The 23,226-nt window shown below is 47.5% G+C and overlaps 1 protein-coding gene across 1 annotated transcript in view; it reads left to right on the top strand.

Moving 5' to 3' along the window:
- Positions 1–431: 431 nt before the first annotated feature.
- LOC143788823 (uncharacterized) overlaps positions 432–23,226 on the top strand; it is a 202,936-nt gene continuing 180,141 nt past the window's right edge. The window contains exons 1-2 of the mRNA XM_077278729.1: positions 432–1,059; positions 4,454–4,531. The gene's annotated coding sequence lies outside the window, so the exon portion shown is untranslated. The remainder of the gene's footprint in view (positions 1,060–4,453; positions 4,532–23,226) is intronic.

Genomic DNA, 23,226 nt, shown 5'->3' with positions numbered 1-23,226 from the left:
AGTTGCAGCTTCTTGGCAATAATATAAAGAAGACGCGACAGGAAAACACTCGGTGGATGCCATATCTGTGTTTTCAATGGAAAAAAACCTTTCAGTTAACTACTTGCAGGAGAAAGTTTTTGTAGCTGGTGGCCAATTTTTGTACTGTACCAGTTTTTTGTTGTATGTGTTTTTGTTTTTAATGTTAAAATGTCTGCATTTGATATCTCTCCAGTATTTTCTTTTTATAAGCAAAATACTGCAGTTTTACATCGGTTACATGGATACACACAGGCTCGGACTGGGGCACCGGGACACCGGTGAATCCTCCGGTGGGCCCCGCCCCCAGCCCCTGCCTCCTTCATTTGTCCCTGCCCTGCATGTGGTGGTGCACAGTTTATTATTGTATAGCCGGCGGCCTGCGCACATGCTGTACTGAAGAGAATGTGAAGTGCAGCGCTGTGCAAGCAGCCGCACGGCAGCTGCTCGCTCCTTCACATCTGAAACTGAAATGATCACTCTCTCATCTCGCACTGGCCTGCTGCCAAGTCTGTGCTCAGAGGCTCAGTCTAGAGCGGCCCGTGCGCAGCGCGAGTGCCGACCGTCACCTCACTGACTTCAGCCAGACACAGCACAGTCCGAGGAAACAGCTGACTGTGTGACTCAGAGTCAGAGAGGAGAAGACAGGGAGGGACACACGCACCTGCACGCACTGTCTGCACTGAGTCTGCAGTCTGCACTGTTCATCATCACCGACCTGTTTATTGTTCCTTTGCCCGCCCTCGACTCCGCCTCTTCATCAGTAAAACTCTGTGGTCTGACTGGAGTCTGGACTAAGGGTGTAAATTTCTAATGCTGATTGGCTGACAGATGCAGGCAGGAGCAGCCAATCAGCATTAGTTTTCTTTGTGTGACCTCACAGGTCAGGTCACAGCACACCTCAATGAGCTGTGCTGTGATTGGTCGTCTGTCCTCCTGCCCAAGCAGCACAGGCACACAGGCGCGCACTGTCTCCAATACTGTGATTGGAGAGGCTGCCTGGAGCTGTGAGGGATGACGATCGCAGCCAGTCAGTAAGGTGTAAGTAAAATATGCCTGTAGGCAGCCTCCAGCATAGTTTGAGACACTGAGTCAGTTATGGGAGGCCCCCCTGCAATCTGAAGGTGACACAACAAGGTGGGGGTCCCCCATAGAAAATTTCTAATTTCCTGTGGTCCCCTCCCCCTTCCCCACTGTCTCCTAATTTACTGTGGATCACCTCTCCCACCATTTCACCTCTGGGGAAGGGGGCCCTCAGGAAATTAGATGAAACAGTGGGGAAGGGCCCGGGGGCCCTCAGGAAATTAGGTGACGCTGTGGAGAAAGGGGCACACAGAAAATTAGGTGACACAGTGGGGAAGGGGGCCCTCATGAAATTAGGTGACACAGTGGGGAAGACGCCCTCAGATATTTGACCCCTTCACAACATCCACCTTACATGTATGGCGCATGTTAAATGCCATACCACTGTCAATCTCTGACAGCCGCATTAAACATGTGGCGCCGACATGTGTGTGCATCAGGCCGGCATCACACTCACTCAGCATATGAAAATACTGTCCGTTTTTTACGGCCTTAATACGCAGAAATGTTCCCAAAACAGTGGTCCGTATGTCATCCGTAGGCAGGGTGTGTCAGCGTATTTTGCGCATGGCATCCTCCGTATGTAATCCGTATGGCATCCGTACTGCGAGATTTTTTCGCAGGCTTGCAAAACCGACAGTCAATGGATCCATGGGCTCAAATGTTCGTAAAAACATATATACAGTAAGTATATATATATATATATATATATATATATATATATATATCATTGAGGCACACATATATTAATATTTCATACAGCGCTAGCAAGCAGAAAAGCCGGTATTTCAATTGCCGGCTTTTCATTTCTCCTTCCCAAACCCGACATGATATGAGACATGATTACATACAGTAAACCATCTCATATCCCTTTTTTTTTTGCATATTCCACACTACTGTTAGTGGTGTGTATGTGCAAAATTTGGGCGCTGTAGCTTGTAAAATAAAGGGTAAGGCTGGTTTCACACTTGCGTTTTTATCTGCATGCGTTTTTTAAAAAAAACGCATGTTTGAAAAAACGCATGTAAACGCGGTAAAACGCATGCGTTTTTTAGACGCATGCGTTTTTATAGAAAAACACAAGAAAACAAGAAAAAAACAAAAAACCCTACCCCTAACCCTAACCTGAAATACGTGGCACTGAAATACGTGGCACTGAAATACGTGTATATATGTATACAGGCTCGGACTGGCCCACCGAAAAACCGGAGGATCCTCCGGTGGGCCCAGGCACTGACACCTGCTGGCAGGGCCCCCACTGCTCCAGGGGCCCCCACGGCCGCCCCCCACCCACCCTCCTTGAAGACGATACTCACCCTGCTCCAGCGATGGTCTCGGCGTCTGCTCTGCACTGCATCTTCTTCCTGCTTGTGCGGTCACGTGGTACCGCTTCATTAAGGTCATGAATATTCATGACTTTAATCAGTATCACATGACCGCACAAGCACAAGCAGGAAGAAGATGCAGTGCAGAGCAGACGCCGAGACCATCGCTGGAGCAGGCAGCAGGGTGAGTATCGTCTTCAAGGAGGGTGGGTGGGGGGCGGCCAGGGGGCCCCCGGAGCAGTGGGGGACACTGGGGGGGCAGAATGCTGGACACACACTGGGGCAGATTGCTGGACACACACTGGGGCAGAATGCTGGAGACACACTGGGGCAGAATGCTGGAGACAAACTGGGGCAGAATGCTGGACACACACTGGGGGCAGATTGCTGGAGACACACTGGGGCAGAATGCTGGAGACACACTGGGGTAGAATGCTGGAGACACACTGGGGCAGATTGCTGGAGACACACTGGGGCAGATTGCTGGACACACACTGGGGGCAGATTGCTGGACACACACTGGGGGCAGATTGCTGGACACACACTGGGGCAGCATGCTGGAGACACACTGGGGCAGAATGCTGGAGACACACTGGGGCAGAATGCTGGACACACACTGGGGGCAGATTGCTGGACACACACTGGGGCAGAATGCTGGAGACACACTGGGGCAGAATGCTGGAGACACACTGGGGCAGAATGCTGGAGACACACTGGGGCAGAATGCTGGAGACACATTGGGGCAGATTGCTGGACACACACTGGGGGCAGATTGCTGGACACACACTGGGGCAGAATGCTGGAGACACACTGGGGCAGAATGCTGGAGACACACTGGGGCAGAATGCTGGAGACACACTGGGGCAGAATGCTGGAGACACACTGGGGGCAGATTGCTGGACACACACTGGGGCAGAATGCTGGAGACACACTGGGGCAGAATGCTGGAGACACACTGGGGCAGAATGCTGGAGACACACTGGGGCAGAATGCTGGAGACACATTGGGGCAGAATGCTGGAGACACACTGGGGCAGATTGCTGGAGACACACTGGGGCAGAACGCTGGAGACACACTGGGGGCAGAACGCTGGAGACACACTGGGGGCAGAACGCTGGACACACTGGGGGCAGAACGCTGGACACACTGGGGGCAGAACGCTGGACACACTGGGGGCAGAACGCTGGACACACTGGGGGCAGAACGCTGGACACACTGGGGGCAGAACGCTGGACACACTGGGGGCAGAACGCTGGACACACTGGGGGCAGAACGCTGGACACACTGGGGGCAGAACGCTGGACACACTGGGGGCAGAACGCTGGACACACTGGGGGCAGAACGCTGGACACACTGGGGGCAGATTGTTGGACACACTGGGGGTAATATGCTGGACACACTGGGGCAATACTGGACACACTGGGGCAATATGCTTGACATACTGGGGCAGATTGCTGGACACACTGGGGCAGATTGCTGGACACACTGGGGCAGATTGCTGGACACTGGGACAATATGCTGGACATACTGGGGGTAATATGCTGGACACACTGGGGTAGATTGCTGGACACACTGGGGGAAGGACTGGAGGCATGGGCAGAATGTAGATACAGGGCATGATTGGAGACACGGGGCAGAATGAAAGACATGGGGCAGGATTGGATCATGGGGCAGGATGGATACGATGGAGACAGATGGGGCAGGATGGGGAGATCATATGGGGTAGAATGGATACTCATGAGGGCAGGATGCGAGAACATATGGCTGGAGCCAGGAATGAGATAAACGGGGCCAGGGTGGGGAATATTATTACCATAGGGGCTAATTAAGGGATATTATTACTGCAGTGATGTATTTATTTTATTTTTTGAGTATACTGTTTTAATTGGGGGGGGGCGATCCTGTTACTGTGTAGAGTGACACTATTGTCGCCTTTTTTTCTTCATGTGGTGTAATGTAGAAGTTGTGAAAAATTAAGTAATGTGTTCTGCAAGCGGAGCTCGAGATAACTGTGTTATTTCCTGCAGAAATGAGTCCTGGCTGGAAGAAATGATGACGGTCTGTGCTGGATGAAAGATGAAGGACTTCACCTAGAGACGTCACTGGTGAGTCAGTGTTACCTATACACTGACACTATACACTGTATACTATATACAGAGCTCCTGTGTATAATGTCACCAGTGATCACTGTATTACCTATACATTATATACAGAGCTCCTGTGTATAATACCACCAGTGATCTCTGTATTACCTCTACACAGACACTGCATACTAAGTACAGATCTCCTGTGTATAATGTCACTTAGGCTGCCGTCACACATTCAGTATTTGGTCAGTAATTTACATCAGTATTTGTAAGCCAAACCCAGGAGTGGGTGATAAATACAGAAGTGGTGCATATGTTTCTATTATACTTTGCCTCTGATTGTTCCACTCCTGGTTTTGGCTTACAAATACTGATGTAAAATAGTGACTAAATACTGCTAGTGTGACAGCAGCCTTATGGTGATAGTATTGTGTTTTTTTTTTTTTTAATTTATTTCTGATCAGTATTGTAGTATTCAGTCACTATGTGGTGGTAATATGTGGTCTGGAAATGGTGTTGTGGTATTTGTCCCTTGTATGTGCTATTTGGTCACCAAGTGGTGGTAATATGTGGTCTTGACATGGTGCGGTGGTATTTGTCCCTTGTATGTAGTATTATTCGGTTACTATGTAGTCTGGTCATGGTGTGGTGGTATTTCTTCCTGTATGTGGTAATATTGGTCTTGGTATAGTGGATTGTGTTGTGTATGGCGGTCATTTGTTCTCTCTGATATTAATTAGGAGAAGATTCTTTATTTCCATTAGAGTTTTAATGCTTTGTACACAGCGGCGGTGAGGCACTTACAGGGGGTTTCCTGTGGAAAAAAGAAATCACCTCTCCACAGGATAAGTGATAACGTATTGATTGGTGGGGGTCTGACTGCTTGGACCCACTCAGCAAAATGTGGAACTTTTTATCCCCATTTGACTGGAGTGGCATGTCCGACTAGATCACTGATCCATTCATTCCCTCAGTGGCTGCACTTGTTTTTTTCTGGAAGCCCCAAAGAGAATGAATGGAGCTGCGGTCAGAAATCCCACCTGCCGCTGCATTTTAAAATAGTGATAAAAGTGTCCTGTCAGGGATAAAACTTCCCCAGTTTCTAATGGTCGGATCTAAGCGATCACCTATCCTGTGGAGCCCATGGATCAGTGATAACTTGTTTTACCAAGAACCACATTAATGTAAACTACCGTAATTATACATCCCAGTTATTGGGGCACACGGTAGATGTGCAGCAGCTGCCGGTGTTTTACAGCCGATGCTCCACTATAATGACAGATATTTGCATATAGCTGTAGTGTGGGCCCCTAGAGTCCATTCCTCTGGTGGGCCCCAGACACCCCAGTCCGACGCTGGATACACAGGCAGCTTGGTGGTCAGTGGAGGAGTATTGCAAGGAGTGACCGCAGACAGGCTATCAAAGGCCTAAAATAACAAACAATAGGCTCATGGCAGTTTTACATCGGTTACATGGATACACGGGCAGGCAGCTTGGTGGTCAGTGGAGGAGTATTGCAAGGAGTGACCGCAGACAGGCTATCAAAGGCCTAAAATAACAAACAATAGGCTCATGGCAGTTTTACATCGGTTACATGGATACACGGGCAGGCAGCTTGGTGGTCAGTGGAGGAGTATTGCAAGGAGTGACCGCAGACAGGCTATCAAAGGCCTAAAATAACAAACAATAGGCTCATGACAGTTTTACATCGGTTACATGGATACACGGGCAGGCAGCTTGGTGGTCAGTGGAGGAGTATTGCAAGGAGTGACTGCAGACAGGCTATCAAAGGCCTAAAATAACAAACAATAGGCTCATGACAGTTTTACATCGGTTACATGGATACACGGGCAGGCAGCTTGGTGGTCAGTGGAGGAGTATTTAAAGTAGGGACCGCAGACAGGCTATCAAAGGCCTAAAATAACAAACAATAGGCTCATGGCAGTTTTACATCGGTTACATGGATACACAGGCAGCTTGGTGGTCAGTGGAGGAGTATTGCAAGGAGTGACCGCAGACAGGCTATCAAAGGCCTAAAATAACAAACAATAGGCTCATGACAGTTTTACATCGGTTAAATGGATACACGGGCAGGCAGCTTGGTGGTCAGTGGAGGAGTATTGCAAGGAGTGACCGCAGACAGGCTATCATAGGCCTAAAATAACAAACAATAGGCTCATGGCAGTTTTACATCGGTTACATGGATACACGGGCAGGCAGCTTGGTGGTCAGTGGAGGAGTATTGCAAGGAGTGACCGCAGACAGGCTATCAAAGGCCTAAAATAACAAACAATAGGCTCATGACAGTTTTACATCGGTTACATGGATACACGGGCAGGCAGCTTGGTGGTCAGTGGAGGAGTATTTAAAGTAGGGACCGCAGACAGGCTATCAAAGGCCTAAAATAACAAACAATAGGCTCATGGCAGTTTTACATCGGTTACATGGATACACAGGCAGCTTGGTGGTCAGTGGAGGAGTATTGCAAGGAGTGACCGCAGACAGGCTATCAAAGGCCTAAAATAACAAACAATAGGCTCATGACAGTTTTACATCGGTTACATGGATACACGGGCAGGCAGCTTGGTGGTCAGTGGAGGAGTATTGCAAGGAGTGACCGCAGACAGGCTATCAAAGGCCTAAAATAACAAACAATAGGCTCATGGCAGTTTTACATCGGTTACATGGATACACAGGCAGCTTGGTGGTCAGTGGAGGAGTATTGCAAGGAGTGTCTGTCCCAGTACTCCCAAAATATAAATAGATGTTAATGTCTCGCAAAACAACCAAAAAAAAAAAAAGGTGGCATACTTAGGTACAGGGGTGGGCTCATCTGCTGAGTTTCTGACATAGTAATTTGGCAGTAACTATTTAATGGTGCCAATATAGGACACAGACACAGACTACTTTAAGTTGCATCATAGATGTCTACAAATTTGTATTGTCAGTGCCAGACATTGAATGATGTCAGCGAATAGACTAAAGATTGGTGGAGCTGTGCGACATAATTTTGCACGTGGTAGAGCACAGTTTGAGCTGGGGGAGGGGGAACTCTCTTGAGGCCGGCGGGACCGCCCCAGGGCCCCTCATGTTACAACGGTGTGTCTGACGTTGGGTGCGCACCACCACCGCCAGAGACACTACATTGTACTATGAGGGACCCAGTGGCAGTGCCGTCGACCAAAAGCGGCCACACCCACCTCTTCAGACAAACAGCAGTCTCACGGGTGCTTGCGCCAAGTCGCGATACCACGGCCCCGTGTGGGGAGTTTGGCCATTTAGGGAGGTGTAAACATGTCGTATGCTGGACAATCAGCTGCAGCAAATTATACATTAGAAAAGTAATTCACAGTAGTCCACAGGCAAGAGCTTTTCATAGGAAAGCTAGGTGTCGGCCGGGCAAGGTGGGGCAAAAGATTTCGAAATCCAGTTGTGGTTCATTTTAATGAATGTTAGATCGTCAACATTTTGGGTAGCCAGACGAGTCCTTTTTTCGGTTAATATTGAACCTGCAGCACTGAATACTCTTTCTGATAGGACACTTGCTGCCGGGCAAGCAAGCTCCTGCAATGCATATTCTGCCAATTCTGGCCAGGTGTCTAATTTTGATGCCCAGTAATCAAATGGGAATGACGGTTGAGGGAGAACATCGATAAGGGATGAAAAATAGTTAGTAACCATACTGGACAAATGTTGTCTCCTGTCACTTTCAATTGATGCAGCAGTACCTGTCCTGTCTGCGGTCATAGCAAAATCACTCCACAACCTGGTCAGAAAACCCCTCTGTCCAATGCCACTTCTGATGTGTGCACCCCTAACACTCCTAGTCTGCTGCCCCCTGGAGCTCGTGTGAGAATGATCACGTGCGCTGTGTGCTGGGAATGCCCGAAGCAAACGGTCAACAAGAGTTGATTGTTTGGTTGCTAATCTTAGTTCCAAGTTCTCATGTGGCATAATATTTTGCAATTTGCCTTTATAGCGTGGATCAAGGAGGCAGGCCAACCAGTAATCGTCATCGTTCATCATTTTCGTAATGCGTGTGTCCCTTTTTAGGATACGTAAGGCATAATCCGCCATGTGGGCCAAAGTTCCAGTTGTCAAATCTCCGGTTGTGATTGGTTGAGGGGCAGTTTCAGGCAAATCTACGTCACTTGTGTCCCTCAAAAAACCAGAACCCGGCCTTGCCACGCAACCAATTTCCAGTGCCCCCGGGAAAGCTTCCGCATTAAAAATATACTCATCCCCATCATCCTCCTCGTCCTCCACCTCCTCTTCGCCCGCTACCTCGTCCTGTACACTGCCCTGACCAGACAATGGCTGACTGTCATCAAGGCTTTCCTCTTCCTCTGGTGCAGACGCCTGCTCCTTTATGTGCGTCAAACTTTGCATCAGCAGACGCATTAGGGGGATGCTCATGCTTATTACGGCGTTGTCTGCACTAACCAGCCGTGTGCATTCCTCAAAACACTGAAGGACTTGACACATGTCTTGTATCTTGGACCACTGCACACCTGACAACTCCATGTCTGCCATCCTACTGCCTGCCCGTGCATGTGTATCCTCCCACAAAAACATAACAGCCCGCCTCTGTTGGCACAGTCTCTGAAGCATGTGCAGTGTTGAGTTCCACCTTGTTGCAACGTCTATGATTAGGCGATGCTGGGGAAGGTTCAAAGACCGCTGATAGGTCTGCATACGGCTGGCGTGTACAGGCGAACGTCGGATATGTGAGCAAAGTCCACGCACTTTGAGGAGCAGGTCGGAGAACCCAGGATAATTTTCAATAAGCACTGCACCACCAGGTTTAAGGTGTGAGCCAGGCAAGGAATGTGTTTCAGTTGGGAAAGGGAGATGGCAGCCATGAAATTCCTTCCGTTATCACTCACTACCTTGCCTGCCTCAAGATCTACTGTGCCCAGCCACGACTGCGTTTCTTGTTGCAAGAACTCGGACAGAACTTCCGCGGTGTGTCTGTTGTCGCCCAAACACTTCATAGCCAATACAGCCTGCTGACGCTTGCCAGTAGCTGGCCCATAATGGGACAACTGGTGTGCAACAGTGTCATCTGCCGATGGAGTGGTTGGCCGACTGCGGTCTGTGGAAGAGCTGTAGCTTCTGCAGGAGGACGAGGAGGAGGAGGAGGAGGGGGTGCGAACGCCTACAGCCAACTGTTTCCTAGACCGTGGGCTAGGCACAACTGTCCCAAAATTGATGTCCCCTGTGGACCCTGCATCCACCACATTCACCCAGTGTGCCGTGATGGACACATAACGTCCCTGGCCATGCCTACTGGTCCATGCATCTGTAGTCAGGTGCACCTTTGTACTCACAGATTGCCTGAGTGCATGGATGATGCGCTGTTTAACGTGCTGGTGCAGGGCTGGGATGGCTTTTCTTGAAAAAAAGTGTCGACTGGGTAGCTCGTATCGTGGTTCAACGTACTCCATCAGGGCTTTGAAAGCTTCGCTTTCAACTAACCGGTAGGGCATCATCTCTAACGAGATTAGTCTAGCTATGTGGGCGTTAAAACCCTGTGTACGCGGATGCGAGGATAAGTACTTCCTTTTCCTAACCAGTCTCATGTAGTGTGAGCTGAACTGGAGAGATGGAGATCGTGGAACTTGCGGGTGTGCCGGTGGACCTGGCAGACTGAGAGACGGTTGGAGACGGTATTGTTTCCGCCGGTGCCCTAGATGCAATATTTCCTCCTACAAAACTGGTGATTCCCTGACCCTGACTGCTTTTGGCTGTCAAAGAAACCTGCACAGATACTGCCGGTGGTGCGGAAAATGGTGGCCTTACAGTGACGGAAGGGATGTTGCGTTGCTGACTAGCTTCATTGGCCGAGGGTGCTACAACCTTAAGGGACGTTTGGTAGTTAGTCCAGGCTTGAAAATGCTTGGTGGTTAAGTGTCTATGCATGCAACTAGTATTGAGACTTTTCAGATTCTGACCTCTGCTTAAGCTAGTTGAACATTTTTGACAGATGACTTTGCGCTGATCAATTGGATGTTGTTTAAAAAAATGCCAGACTGCACTCTTCCTAGCATCGGATCCCTTTTCAGGGATTGCAGACTGAGCTTTAACCGGATGGCCACGCTGTCCTCCAACAGGTTTTGGCTTTGACACGCGTTTTGGCCCAGATACGGGACCGGCAGATGGAACCTGTTGCGATGTTGATGCCTGCTGCGGCCCCTCCTCCACCTCCGCTTCTGAACTACTGCCGCCTGCACCCTGTTCCCCCAATGGCTGCCAATCGGGGTCAACAACTGGGTCATCTATTACCTCCTCTTCGAGCTCGTGTGCAACTTCGTCTGTGTCACTGTGTCGGTCGGTGGTATAGCGTTCGTGGCGGGGCAACATAGTCTCATCAGGGTCTGATTGCGGATCAGTACCCTGAGAGGGCAATGTTGTGGTCTCAGTCAAAGGAGCAGCATAGTACTCTGGCTGTGGCTGTGCATCAGTGCACTCCATGTCAGAATCTACTTGTAATGGGCATGGCCTGTTAAGTGTTTTACTTTCTAAGCCAGGGACGGTATGTGTAAAGAGCTCCATGGAGTAACCCGTTGTGTCGCCTGCTGCATCCTTCTCTCTTGTTGTTGTTTTTGCTTAGGAGGACAAGGAAGCGACTTGTCCCTGACCGTGAACATCCACAAGCGACGCGCTGCTTTTACATTTACCAGTTTCAGAAGAGGAGGCAAAAGAGCTAGAGGCTGAGTCTGCAATGTAAGCCAAAACTGGCTGTTGCTGCTCCGGCTTTAAAATCGGTTTTCCTAATCCCAGAAAAGAAAGCTTTCGAGGCCTTGTGTAGCCAGACGACGAAACAGCCTCCACAGCTCCAGACTTAGGTGGAATATTTTTATCCCCACGACCACCTGATGCTCCACTACCACTACCATCATTACCAGCTGATAATGAACGCCCACGGCCACGACCTCTTGCACCAGACTTCCTCATTGTTTGAAAAACTTAACCAAATTAACTTTATTTGTTGCTGTCAAACAACTTACACGGTGAGCTATAACTTCAGTATGATTTCAATATCCCTTAACAGGTTGGTGAGACCACAAGGAAAATCAGGCACAATGTTACACACTCTGTTTTCTGTGGCACCAAATCACAGAGATGACACACACGCAGGACTGTCACTCAAGCACAAATGTCAATATTAATCTCCCACCTATTTTTTTTTTTTTTTTTTCCTCAGGGAGACTTTAGAAACCAAATAAGATAAAATGTTTTTTTCAGGGAGACTTTAGAAACCAAATAATAAAATAAAAAAAAAGGCTTTCTATGGCCCACTGACTGAGAGATGGCACACACAGGAGTGGCACACAAGCCCTGACTGAGGCCAATATTTTTCTCCCACTGATTGATGTAGTGTTTATTTTTAAGGTAGATTTTCGAACCCAAATCAAGGAAAAAAATAAATAGGCTTTCTATGGCCCACAATGTGAGAGAGAGAGGTGGCACACCCAGGAGTCAAGACTGGCACACAAGCTGAAAGGGCAATATTAATCTCCCACTGTTTTTTTTTTATTTTTTTATTTTTTTAAGGAAGAGACTTTAGAAACCAAATAAGATAAAATGTTTTTTTCAGGGAGACTTTAGAAACCAAATAATAAAATAAAATAAAAAAAAAAGGCTTTCTATGGCCCACTGAGTGAGATGGCACACACAGGAGTGGCACACAAGCCCTGACTGAGGCCAATATTTTTCTCCCACTGATTGATGGAGTTTTTTTTTTAAGGTAGATTTTCGAACCCAAATCAAGCAAAAAAATAAATAGGCTTTCTATGGCCCACTGAGTGAGAGATGGCACACACAGGAGTGGCACACAAGCCCTGACTGAGGCCAATATTTTTCTCCCACTGATTGATGTAGTGTTTATTTTTAAGGTAGATTTTAGAACCCAAATCAAGCAAAAAAATAAATAGGCTTTCTATGGCCCACTGAGTGAGAGATGGCACACACAGGAGTGACACACAAGCCCTGACTGAGGCCAATGTTTTTCTCCCACTGATTGATGGAGTTTTTTTTTTAAGATAGATTTTCGAACCCAAATCAAGCAAAAAAATAAATAGGCTTTCTATGGCCCACTGAGTGAGAGATGGCACACACAGGAGTGGCACACAAGCCCTGACTGAGGCCAATATTTTTCTCCCACTGATTGATGTAGTGTTTATTTTTAAGGTAGATTTTAGAACCCAAATCAAGCAAAAAAATAAATAGGCTTTCTATGGCCCACTGAGTGAGAGATGGCACACACAGGAGTGGCACACAAGCCCTGACTGAGGCCAATATTTTTCTCCCACTGATTGATGTAGTGTTTTTTTTTAAGGTAGATTTTCGAACCCAAATCAAGGAAAAAAATAAATAGGCTTTCTATGGCCCACAATTTGAGAGAGAGAGGTGGCACACCCAGGAGTCAAGAGTGGCACACAAGCTGAAAGGGCAATATTAATCTCCCACTGTTTTTTTTTATTTATTTTTTTTTCAGGGAGACTTTAGAAACCAAATAATAAAATAAAAAATAAAAAAAGGCTTTCTATGGCCCACTGAGTGAGAGATGGCACACACAGGAGTGGCACACAAGCCCTGACTGAGGCCAATATTTTTCTCCCACTGATTGATGTAGTGTTTTTTTTTAAGGTAGATTTTAGAACCCAAATCAAGGAAAAAAATAAATAGGCTTTCTATGGCCCACTGACTGAGAGATGGCACACACAGGAGTGGCACACAAGCCCTGACTGAGGCCAATATTTTTCTCCCACTGATTGATGTAGTGTTTATTTTTAAGGTAGATTTTCGAACCCAAATCAAGGAAAAAAATAAATAGGCTTTCTATGGCCCACAATGTGAGAGAGAGAGGTGGCACACCCAGGAGTCAAGACTGGCACACAAGCTGAAAGGGCAATATTAATCTCCCACTGTTTTTTTTTTATTTTTTTATTTTTTTAAGGAAGAGACTTTAGAAACCAAATAAGATAAAATGTTTTTTTCAGGGAGACTTTAGAAACCAAATAATAAAAAAAAAAAAAAAAAAAGGCTTTCTATGGCCCACTGAGTGAGAGATGGCACACACAGGAGTGGCACACAAGCCCTGACTGAGGCCAATTTTTTTCTCCCACTGATTGATGGAGTTTTTTTTTTAAGGTAGATTTTCGAACCCAAATCAAGCAAAAAAATAAATAGGCTTTCTATGGCCCACTGAGTGAGAGATGGCACACACAGGAGTGGCACACAAGCCCTGATTGAGGCCAATATTTTTCTCCCACTGATTGATGTAGTGTTTATTTTTAAGGTAGATTTTAGAACCCAAATCAAGCAAAAAAATAAATAGGCTTTCTATGGCCCACTGAGTGAGAGATGGCACACACAGGAGTGACACACAAGCCCTGACTGAGGCCAATATTTTTCTCCCACTGATTGATGGAGTTTTTTTTTTAAGGTAGATTTTCGAATCCAAATCAAGCAAAAAAATAAATAGGCTTTCTATGGCCCACTGAGTGAGAGATGGCACACACAGGAGTGGCACACAAGCCCTGACTGAGGCCAATATTTTTCTCCCACTGATTGATGTAGTGTTTTTTTTTAAGGTAGATTTTCGAACCCAAATCAAGGAAAAAAATAAATAGGCTTTCTATGGCCCACAATGTGAGAGAGAGAGGTGGCACACCCAGGAGTCAAGAGTGGCACACAAGCTGAAAGGGCAATATTAATCTCCCACTGTTTTTTTTTATTTATTTTTTTTTCAGGGAGACTTTAGAAACCAAATAATAAAATTAAAAAAAAAAAGGGCTTTCTATGGCCCACTGAGTGAGAGATGGCACACACAGGAGTGGCACACAAGCCCTGACTGAGGCCAATATTTTTCTCCCACTGATTGATGTAGTGTTTTAATGTTAAGGTAGATTTTAAAACCCAAATCAAGGAAAAAAATAAATAGGCTTTCTATGGCCCACAATTTGAGAGAGAGAGGTGGCACACCTAGGAGTCAAGAGTGGCACACAAGCTGAAAGGGCAATATTAATCTCCCACTGTTTTTTTTTTTATTTTTATTTTTTTCAGGGAGACTTTAGAAACCAAATAATAAAATAAAAAAAAAAAGGCTTTCTATGGCCCACTGAGTGAGAGATGGCACACACAGGAGTGGCACACAAGCCCTGACTGAGGCCAATATTTTTCTCCCACTGATTGATGTAGTGTTTTTTTGTTAAGGTAGATTTTAAAACCCAAATCAAGGAAAAAAATAAATAGGCTTTCTATGGCCCACAATTTGAGAGAGAGAGGTGGCACACCCAGGAGTCAAGAGTGGCACACAAGCTGAAAGGGCAATATTAATCTCCCACTGTTTTTTTTATTTATTTTTTTTCAGGGAGACTTTAGAAACCAAATAATAAAATTAAAAAAAAAAAGGCTTTCTATGGCCCACTGAGTGAGAGATGGCACACACAGGAGTGGCACACAAGCCCTGACTGAGGCCAATATTTTTCTCCCACTGATTGATGTAGTGTTTTTTTGTTAAGGTAGATTTTAAAACCCAAATCAAGGAAAAAAATAAATAGGCTTTCTATGGCCCACAATTTGAGAGAGAGAGGTGGCACACCCAGGAGTCAAGAGTGGCACACAAGCTGAAAGGGCAATATTAATCTCCCACTGTTTTTTTTTATTTTATTTTTTTTCAGGGAGACTTTAGAAACCAAATAATAAAATAAAAAAAAAAAAGGCTTTCTATGGCCCACTGAGTGAGAGATGGCACACACAGGAGTGGCACACAAGCCCTGACTGAGGCCAATATTTTTCTCCCACTGATTGATGTAGTGTTTTTTTGTTAAGGTAGATTTTAAAACCCAAATCAAGGAAAAAAATAAATAGGCTTTCTATGGCCCACAATTTGAGAGAGAGAGGTGGCACACCCAGGAGTCAAGAGTGGCACACAAGCTGAAAGGGCAATATTAATCTCCTACTGTTTTTTTTTTATTTATTTTTTTTTTCAGGGAGACTTTAGAAACCAAATAATAAAAAAAAAAAAAAAAAAAAGGCTTTCTATGGCCCACTCAGTGAGAGATGGCACACACAGGGATGGCACTCTAGCAGAAATGCCAATCTTAATCTCCCACAAAAAAAAAAAAAAACAGGGACTGTCCTACAATTACTTTCTCCCTGCAGTAATCTCAGCCAGGTATGGCAGGCAGCAATAGGAGTGGACTGATGCACAAATTAAATAAAAAGTGTGGACAAACAAAAAAGATAGCTGTGCAGAAAGGAAGGAACAAGAGGATATGTGCTTTGAAAAAAGCAGTTGGTTTCCACAGTGGCATACACACAGCAATACAGCTATCAGGGAGCCTTCTAGGGCAGCCCAATGAGCTACAGCGCTGAGAGAAAAAAAAAAAAAATTAGCTTCCACTGTCCCTGCACACCGAAGGTAGTGTTGGACAGTGGAAATCGCTACAGCACAAGCGGTTTGGTGGTTAGTGGACCCTGCCTAACGCTCTCCCTGCTTCTGACGAAGCGGCAGCAACCTCTCCCTAAGCTCAGATCAGCAGCAGTGAGATGGCGGTCGGCGGGAACGCCCCTTTATAGCCCCTGTGACGCTGCAGACAGCAAGCCAAATGCCCTTCTCTAAGATGGTGGGGACCAGGACCTATGTCATCACGCTGCCCACACTCTGCGTTCACCTTCATTGGCTGAGAAATGGTGCTTTTCGCGTCATTGAAACGCGACTTTGGCGCGAAAGTCGCGTACCGCATGGCCGACAAGCACAGGGGTCGGATCGGGTTTCATGAGACGCCGACTTAGCCAAAAGTCGGCGACTTTTGAAAATGAACGACCCGTTTCGCTCAACCCTGGTCACAATAGGTCTGATATTACATTTAGCCCTTCAGGCTCCAGAGAATTCAAGGTATATATCCAAAAAACCTCTTTCTTATTAAGTGACTGTGTGCGATTAGGGACATGTGCAGGAACGTGATCAATGGGGTGAACATGAAATAGTGAAGGATTGCTGTTATGTGAAATGCTGAAGTGTTTGGAAAGACAAAGACAAGTAGGTTACTTATTTTTACTTATTTTTTTTCAGGGCCTATTTACATTTTTAAATTTTATATTTTAAATTTATTTTTTATTTATATCAATTAATGTTACTAGGTTATAAATAATAAAGAATAATGTTTTTATATGTTATTAAATATGTGTTTTATTAGGTGTTTATGTATCATTGTACAAGGGCCTTGGGGCCCCTCCCCTTCCTTTTTGTATAAATATACCCCATATTTGTGTTTTGTACTATATGCCCTGAAGAAGAGAGCAAGATAGCTCTTGAAACGCGTAGGCTTCAATAAACCACCTTAAATCTACCTCGTGTGCGCGGTCTTCAGTTCGCCTAAGACTATTACCTCCAGCATCCCTTTGGATTCTTGTGGAGACCTGCTGCTACGATTATGCCTTCTTGGGAGTTGTGACCCAGGTTCACAACACCAATAGGTGAGCACATTCCCTACAAAGGACTGTATGTGTGTTTCTTAAACAGTGTGACACATTGGGGGCGCCTTGTCTTTTTTCTTCTTTTTTATATTGTCTGCATAAAATATGACCCCCACACTGTCCCTCTTATGGTACACGCTCTTTACACGGACCTCCCCTTTCCATACTGGCCCCCTCTTCATACTGTCCTCTCACACTGTGTCCCTATAGGGCCCAGTATTTATACTGTACCCTCTCATCACACTCCCCCCCCTTTGTATACTATCCCCTCCTGGCTGTGCCCTTACACTGTCCCCCATGCTACGCATGCACACATCCCAACACCCTCACTCCCCGTACTCTGTCCACATACGTTTTTCACATTGCTACTCATACTGTGTCCGCATACATTCCCCCGTTTGACCCCAAACTGTCTGCACCCATCCCCCATACTGTTTCCTCATACATGCCCCCCCATCTTCCCCTTTGCTCTTCATTTTGTGTCCTTAGATCTCCCCCACACATTAAATCCCCCCCATCCCCATGACAAATCTCCCCCCACACACATTCAAGCCCACATCTCCACTCACATTAAATCCCTTCCCCACAATAAATCCCCCCATCCTCACTCATATTAAATCTCCCCCCCACAATAAATCCCCCCATCTCCACTCATATTAAATATCCCCCATCCAATAATATATCCCACCATCCCCACTCACATTAAATCCCCCCACAATATATCCCCCATCCCCCATCCCCACTCACATTAAATCCCCCCACAATATATCCCCCCATCCCCACTCACATTAAATCCCCCCCACAATATATGCCCCCATCCCCACTCACATTAAATCCCCCCCACAATATATGCCCCCCATTCCCACTCACAGTAAATCCCCCCACAATATATCCCCCATCCCCACTCACAGTAAATCCCCCCCACAATATATGCCCCCCATCCCCACTCACAGTAAATCCCCCCCACAATATATGCCCCCCATCCCCACTCACAGTAAATCCCCCCCACAATATATGCCCCCATCCCCACTCACAGTAAATCCCCCCACAATATATGCCCCCATCCCCACTCACAGTATATGCCCCCCATCTCCACTCACAGTAAATCCCCCCCACAATATATGCCCCCATTCCCACTCACAGTAAATCCCCCCCACAATATATGCCCCCCATTTCCACTCGCAGTAAATCCCCCCCACAATATATGCCCCCATTCCCACTCACAGTAAATCCCCCCCACAATATTATATGCCCCCATCCCCACTCACAGTAAATCCCCCCACAATATATGCCCCCCATCCCCACTCACAGTAAATCCCCCCTGCACCTTCGGTGTCTTCAGCTCCACTGGAGCACTTACCACCGCTCTGTGTCTCCTGGTCGATCTGCAGCTCCTGCTCGATCTGCATCTCCTGCTCTGCCGTGCAGGTGAGTGACGTCAGCAGCGTGATCACATGACCTGATCACACTGCTGGCATCTCTCTGACCCAGCAGTCAGAGCTTCAATTGTACTCGCATCACAGATACGAGTACAATTGAACACTGGGAGCCTTCGCGCCGCAGCTTCTCTGTGCCGGCTGTCAGCTGGACAGTCGGCACAGAGAACAGCTGACTCCCAGTGCGGGGGGGCGGCAGAATGCAGCCGCCGGGGGAGACACTGCGGACCGCCGCTTTAGGCGGCCCGACTGCACCCCCCCTGCCGGTTGCGCCCGGGGCAAATGCCCCGGCTGCCCCCCCTAGATACGCCACTGACTGCTAGTGTGTCATATATCAGGCAGCCAATTTCTGCCACGTTTATAGTGTTGTGTTATACCACTGGGCCAGAGTTGTGGTTCAGTTTCTCCCCCCAAAAGTGAGATAGTAATTCTCACACAGTTTATATTCTGCTGTATTGCTAGTGTGTCATATATCAGGCAGCCACTTTCTGCCACGTTCATAGTGTTGTGTTATACCACTGGGCCAGAGTTGTGGTTCAGTTTCTCCCCCCAAAAGTGAGATAGTATTTCTCACACAGTTTATATTCTGCTGTACTGCTAGTGTGTCATATATCAGGCAGCCACTTTCTGCCATGTTCATAGTGTTGTGTTATACCACTGGGCCGGAGTTGTGGTTCAGTGTCTCCCCCCAAACAATGAGGAAGTCTGGTGGAAGAGGCCGTGGGCGGGTGTTGCCAGCTAGTACTGTTGGTGGTGGTGGTGCTGCATCTGGTGGTAGTGGCAAAAGCACAGTAGCACCTAAGGCTGGAGGTGCTGAGCCTGCGTCATCGTCTGGCTACACAAGGCCTCGAAGGCTCCCTTACCTGGGAGTAGGAAAACAGCTTTTAAAGCCGGAGCAGCAGGAAAAAGTTTTGTCTTTCCTTGCTGACTCAGCCTCTAGCTCTTTCGCCTCCTCTTCCCAAAGTTCAAAATCTAAGAGCAGCCAGTCGTCAGTGGATGCTTCCGGTCTGGAAAAAGACGTTTCCTTGTGTCCTTCTCCCAAAACAAAAGTGAAGGATGCGTCAGGCGACACTACAGGTTACTCCATGGAGCTCTTTACCCATACTGTGCCAGGGTTAGAAAGGGAAATTGTACACTGCCCATTACAAGAAGAATCGGACATGGAGTGCACTGATGCACAGCCACAGCTAGATTATGATGCTGTTCCATTGACTCAGATCACTACATTGACCTCGCAGTTTCCTGAGCCAGAATCTGACCCTGATGAGACTATGGTGCCCTGTCCCGAACGCTATAGCACCGGCTTACAAGGTGACACTGAGGAAGGTGCACATGACATTGTGGAGGAGGAGGTGATAGATGACCCAGTTCTTGACCCAGATTGGCAGCCATTGGGGGAAGAGGGTGCCGCTGGCACTAGCTCACAAGCGGAGGAGGGTATCCGCAGCAACACCAATCTACATCGCAACAGCTGTCATCAGCCAGGCCCGTATCAGGCCCAAAACATGTGACAAAAACAGTTTTAGGGCAGCGTGGCCAAACGCAGAAAGTTGCACAGCGTGCAATGCCTGAAAAGGAATTCCATAGTAGGAAGAGTGCAGTGTGGCATTTTTTTGACAAAGATCCCAATGATCAGTCTAAAGTGATCTGTAAGAAATGCTCAAAGACCTTTAGCAGAGGGAAGATTCTTCAAAATTTAAATACAACGTGCATGCGTAGACATTTAACCAGCATGCACTTGCAAGCCTGGACTAATTACCAAACGTCCTGTACCGTTGGTGCACCTGGTGAGAATGAAGGTAGTCAGCAACACTACATTGCTTCCCACACTGTAAGCCCACCGGTTCGGACACCACCAACAGCAAATGTGGAGGGATCGTCACAAGGCCAAAGCAGGCAGGGAATCAGAAGGTTATTGGTAGGAAGCACTGTATGTAGGCCAACATCACCAACTGTCTCTCAATCCGCCATGTCCACCACCACCACCACCGCTAGTTCCACCATCTGCAGGTCTCCTGTCCAGCTCACCCTAGAAGAGACTCTCGTGAGGAAAAGAAAGTACTCTCATCCGCGTACACAGGGTTTGAACGCCCACATTGCCAGATTAATCTCGTTAGAGATGATGCCCTACCGGTTGGTCGAAAGCAAAGCTTTCAAAGACCTGATGGCCTACGCAGTACCACGCTATGACCTACCCAGTCGCCACTTCTTTGCGAGAAAAGCCATCCCAGCCCTCCACCAGCATGTCAAAGACCGCATTGTCCATGCACTGAGGCAGTCTGTCAGTGGAAAGGTGCACCTCACCACAGATGCATGGACCAGTAGGCATGGCCAGGGACGTTACGTGTCCATCACGGTGCACTGGGTTAATGTGGTGGATGCAGAGTCCACAGGGGACAGCCATAGTGGGACAGTTCTGCCTAGCCCACGGTCTAGGAAACAGTTGGCAGTAGGCGTTCGACACCCCTCCTCCTCCTCCTCCAGAAGCGACAGCTCGTCCACAGAGCGCAGTCGCCTGGCAACTCCATCCGCAGCTGCCAGTGTTGCACACGAGGTGTCTCATTATGGAACAGCTAGTGGTAAGCGTCAGCAGGCTGTGTTGGAAATGAAGTGTTTGGGCGACAACAGACACATCGCTGAAGTACTGGCCGACTTCTTGCAGCAAGAAACTGAGTCATGGCTGGGCAGTGTACATCTTGAGGCAGGCAAGGTAGTCAGTGATAACGGAAGGAATTTTATGGCTGCAATTGCCCTTTCACAACGTAAACACATACCTTGCTTGGCTCACACTTTGAACCTGGTGGTGCAGTGCTTCCTGAAAAATTATCCGGAGTTACCAGCCCTGCTCCTGAAGGTGCGAAAACTTTGTTCGCACATCCGCCGGTCGTCTGTACACTCCAGCCGTATGCTGAACCAACAGCGATCGCTAAATCTTCCACAGCACCGCCTAATTATAGATGTTGCAACAAGGTGGAACTCCACACTGCACATGGTTCAGAGGCTGTGTGAACAGAGGCGTGCTGTCATTTATTTGTGGGAGGATACGCATACACGGGCAGGCAGTTGGATGGCAGACATGGAGTTGTCTGGTGTGCAGTGGTCGAAGCTACAAGACCTCTGTCAAGTCCTTCAGTGTTTTGAGGAATGTTCACGGCTGGTAAGTGCCGACGACGCCATCATAAGCATGAGCATCCCACTTATGCGTCTGCTGATGCAAAGTTTGACGCACATTAAGGAGCAGGCGTCTGCAGCCGAGGAGGAGGGAAGCCTTGATGACGGTCAGCCATTGTCTGGTCAGGGAACTGTCCAGGACGAGGTGGCGGACGAAGAGGATGAGGAGGAGGATGATGGTGATAAATATGTATGGGAGGAGGGAGCTTCTCAGGGGGCAATAGAAACTGGTGCCGTTGCAAGGTCTGGTACAGGTTTCTTGTGGGACACTTGTGATGTAGATTTACAAGAAAGTGCTCCTCAACCCAGCAGAAGCAGTGAATTGACACCTGGAACATTGGCCCACATGGCTGAGTATGCCTTGCGTATCCTAAAAAGGGACCCCCACATTGTCAAAATGATGACCGATGACGATTACTGGTTGGCCTGCCTACTGGATCCACGCTACAAAGGGAAATTGCAAAATATCATGCCACATGAGAACCTTGAGCAAATATTGGCTACCAAACAAGCAACTCTTGTAGACCGTTTGGTTCTGGCATTCCCAGCACACAGCGGTGGTGATGGTTCTCACACGAGCCGTAGGGGGCAACATGGCAGAGGTGCTAGCGGTGGAGAAATCTGAAGTGGCGTTGGACAGAGGGGTTTTATGACAAGGTTGTGGAGTGATTTTTCAATGACCGCTGACACGACAGGGACAGCTGCATAGATTCAAAGTGACAGGAGACAGCATTTGTCCAGTATGGTTACAAACTACTTTTCCTCCCTTATCGATGTTTTCCCTCACAGGTCATTCCCCTTTGATTACTGGGCATCTAAAATAGACACCTGGCCTGAATTGGCAGAATATGCATTACAGGAGCTCGCTTGCCCTGCTGCCAGTGTGCTATCAGAAAGAGTCTTCAGTGCTGCTGGTTCAATACTGAGCGAAAAAAGGACACGTCTGGCTACCCAAAATGTTGATGATCTAACCTTCATTAAAATGAACCAATCATGGATTTCAAATTCTTTTGCCCCACCTTCCCCTGCTGACACGTAGCTTTCCTTTAAAAAGGTCTTGCTTTTGGAATCCTCTTACTGACTGCTCCAATTCCTCCATTTGCTGCTGCTGAATGTCCACCATAGGCCATTTTTAACACCTCCCTAAATGGGCTGACTCCCCCCACGGGCCCGTGGTCACCACTTGGCGCAAGCACCCGCCCACTTTTGGCCGACGGCACTGGCACAGGGTCCCTCATACTACAATTAAGTGTCTCTGGCGGTGGGGGTGCACACCCAACGTCAGACACACCGTCGTAATATGAGGGGCCCTGGGCCAGTACCGCCACCCACGAGAGAGTGTTCCCCCCCCAGCTGAAACAATGCTCCACCGCTGTTTAGTCGGTGCTGTTAAATCCTTCAATGGCACTGGCAATACAAATTGAGAGATGATAGTAAATATATACAGGGATCATGCCCTCCATTTTGACCTGTGAATACTGTGCGCGAACTACCACTATCTGGTACACAGCAGAGGAACCCACCCCTGTACGTTGCTTTGCCACCTGTTTATTTACGAACATTTTTTTTGCAGACATTTAGCCCGCTTTACTATTTAGGCCAACGTACTGTGTCAG

Source organism: Ranitomeya variabilis, chromosome 8, assembly GCF_051348905.1.
Source record: "Ranitomeya variabilis isolate aRanVar5 chromosome 8, aRanVar5.hap1, whole genome shotgun sequence".
Taxonomy (NCBI): Eukaryota; Metazoa; Chordata; class Amphibia; order Anura; family Dendrobatidae; genus Ranitomeya; species Ranitomeya variabilis.
The sequence above is the reverse complement of the archived record's forward strand: the minus strand, read 5'-3'. Positions and strand labels throughout refer to the sequence as shown.